We start from the raw sequence: 2,658 nt of genomic DNA, 5'->3' as shown, positions 1-2,658 counted from the left end.
ATTCATACCAAAGTATATGGGGGTTGGGGACTGGGAAAGGGTCCTGGATTGTCAGGAGGAGGCAACAATGCTTGATAAGAAATGTATTCATTACCTTGCCCATATAATTGTAAATCCTCTGTATGGTATTTTCACATTAAAAAAAAGAAAAAAAATACGAAAGAGCTGAACCTTAACCTTTCCCTGAGCAGTATTGAAATCTTGAATCGTTTATTGTATGTTAGGGACGCCATTCTTCTACATCTATTTTACATTGCTAGGAACCTAAAATGTGTTATTATTAAGGTAAGGAAGTTAATGTTTGCATGTACTAATATTTTTTAATGTTCCAATTCTATGCCTTAGAAATTATAAGCAAGTCTTTACTTTTTTTTACTGCCCAGCTTTCCATTAAAATATCAGCTCAATGAGAAAAAAAGCACCAGTTTTCATTTCATTTTACAAATAGGAAATATCTATATTCTAAAAGTATAAACAAGCCGAGCACTGGTGGCTCACGCCTGTAATCCTAGCTACTCAGGAGGCTGAGATCTGAGGATCACGGTTTAAAGCTAGCCCAGGCAGGAAAGTCTGAGAAAATTTAAACTCCAATAAACCACCAGAAAACCGAAGTGGCGCTGTAGCTCAAGTGGTAGAGCACTATCCTTGAGCTGAAGAGCTGAGGGACAGCGCTCAGGCCCAGAGTTCAAGCCCCATTACCAATAATAAATAAATAAATAAATGCATCAATATCAAAATGTAGTGATGAAATCAATTCCAAAACTAAATATTCTGTGTATTTCATGAATATTAAAATACTCTTAAGTCATCAAGGAAATTGCAGATTCCACTCACTCATACCTATAATTCTAGCTACTAAGGAACCTGAGATCTGAGAATATTGGTGGCTAGGAATGATCATCCCTAACATACTCATCTCTAAGTATTCGCCAAAAAGCTGGAATTGGGAATGTGGCTCCAGTGGTAAAGCACTAGCCTTGAGCACAAAAACTCAGGGACAGTGTCCAGATCCTGAAATCAAGCCCTAGGACTGGCATTTAAAAAATGTAAAGGAAAAGAATTGAGTGACTAGGGCAATTTTTCCCATCACAGGAAATACAATGCTTGGTTTGATTAGGATAAATTTGGATAATGAACTGTCAATGCCAACTAGAAAAAAGGAAAACAATTAAAGATGACATAATTAGGAAATACAATTTTAAACTTTCAAAATATGGGGTATTTAGTTGGCAGGCTGGCTCAGAGCTAAAGGTCTTGCCTAGAATATAAAATCTGGCTTAAATCCCCAGCACTGTAAAGCTAGCAAACAATACACATGACTAATTGGTCTAAGAGACCAATTATTATCATGAAGTCAATGTAACATATTTTCCCCAGAGGGAGTAAAATCATCTGAAGGTAGTCCAAGTCATTGAACATGTACTGTGTACTTGTTTGGGGGTAGAATTGGGTTTTCATCTATGGGCCTTACCATTACTAAGAAAGTACTCTGCAACTGTGTCCTCATTTCCTTTTTTCTTTAGGTACTTTTCAGAAGATTGCCCCCCTAAATCTTCCAAGAACAATTAGACAGTGATTATCATACTTAAGCCTCCCATTTGATTGTAGTACAAGTATAAAGGCCATATCCAGTTTCTTCATTGAGATGCGACCTGAGTAAAGTTTCACTTGATTTTCTCTAAATGTGACAGTGATGAACTGTACATTCCCATAGTTGGGACCTTAGGCATGAACCAATGGTCTCATATCTACTATTCAACAGAGAGATATACTATACACTGTAAAGTTTAGGAGCTGAGTAGTATAAGAAAAGCAAAAGTAAGGAGCTAGGAAGGTGGCTCAGTGGTAGAGTGCTTGCTTTGCATGCATGAGGCCATGAGTTCAATTCCTCAGCACCATATAAGCAGAAAAAGCCAGAAATGGTACTGTGGCTCAAGTGCTAGCCTTGAGCTGAAGAGCTGAGGGACAGTGCCCAGACCCAGAGTTCAGGCCCATGACGGGAAAAAAAAAAAGGAAAAATAAATATGTGGTCTCTTCCAACTTCTGGATACAAAGGAGGAGGTAACAATGCTTGATAGGAAATGTACTCATTACTTTGCTCATGTAACTGTAAGGTATTTTTACAATAAAAAACATATTTCTTGCTATTGTTTCTAACATATTTATAAGATGACTTCTTTGTTGCTTTGTATATCCCTCCCCCATGTTATAACCTCTGTTTTCATTATATTTGATGTTGGTATAATATGGGGAAAGGAAGGAAAAAAACAAATTGTTTAAATACGGATACATGTGCACCCATTGCAAAAATGAGATGTACAGGACGTTATGTCAAAAAACGAACTTTACAACTTTTGCCTGGGGGGGGAGGGGAGAGAGGACGAGGGTGGGTGGGAAGGATATTAAGGGGAAACTAAGGAGGAGGCAACAATGCTTGATAAGAAATGTACTCATTACCTTGCTCATGTAATTGTAACCCCTCTGTACGGTATTTTCACAATAAAAAATTAATATAAAATGAAAAATAATAATGCAAATCCTTAAATTTGTATGCCAAAAGAACAGCTGTATCAGCTGATAGACATATATACATAGTACTGTAAATACATACTAATAAACTGTCATTAAGTACAAAATAAAGTGAATATATCAAAACTT

This window comes from Dipodomys spectabilis, unplaced genomic scaffold (genome assembly GCF_019054845.1).
Source record: "Dipodomys spectabilis isolate Male_0828 unplaced genomic scaffold, ASM1905484v1 ptg000482l, whole genome shotgun sequence".
NCBI lineage: Eukaryota > Metazoa > Chordata > Mammalia > Rodentia > Heteromyidae > Dipodomys > Dipodomys spectabilis.
The sequence above is the reverse complement of the archived record's forward strand: the minus strand, read 5'-3'. Positions refer to the sequence as shown.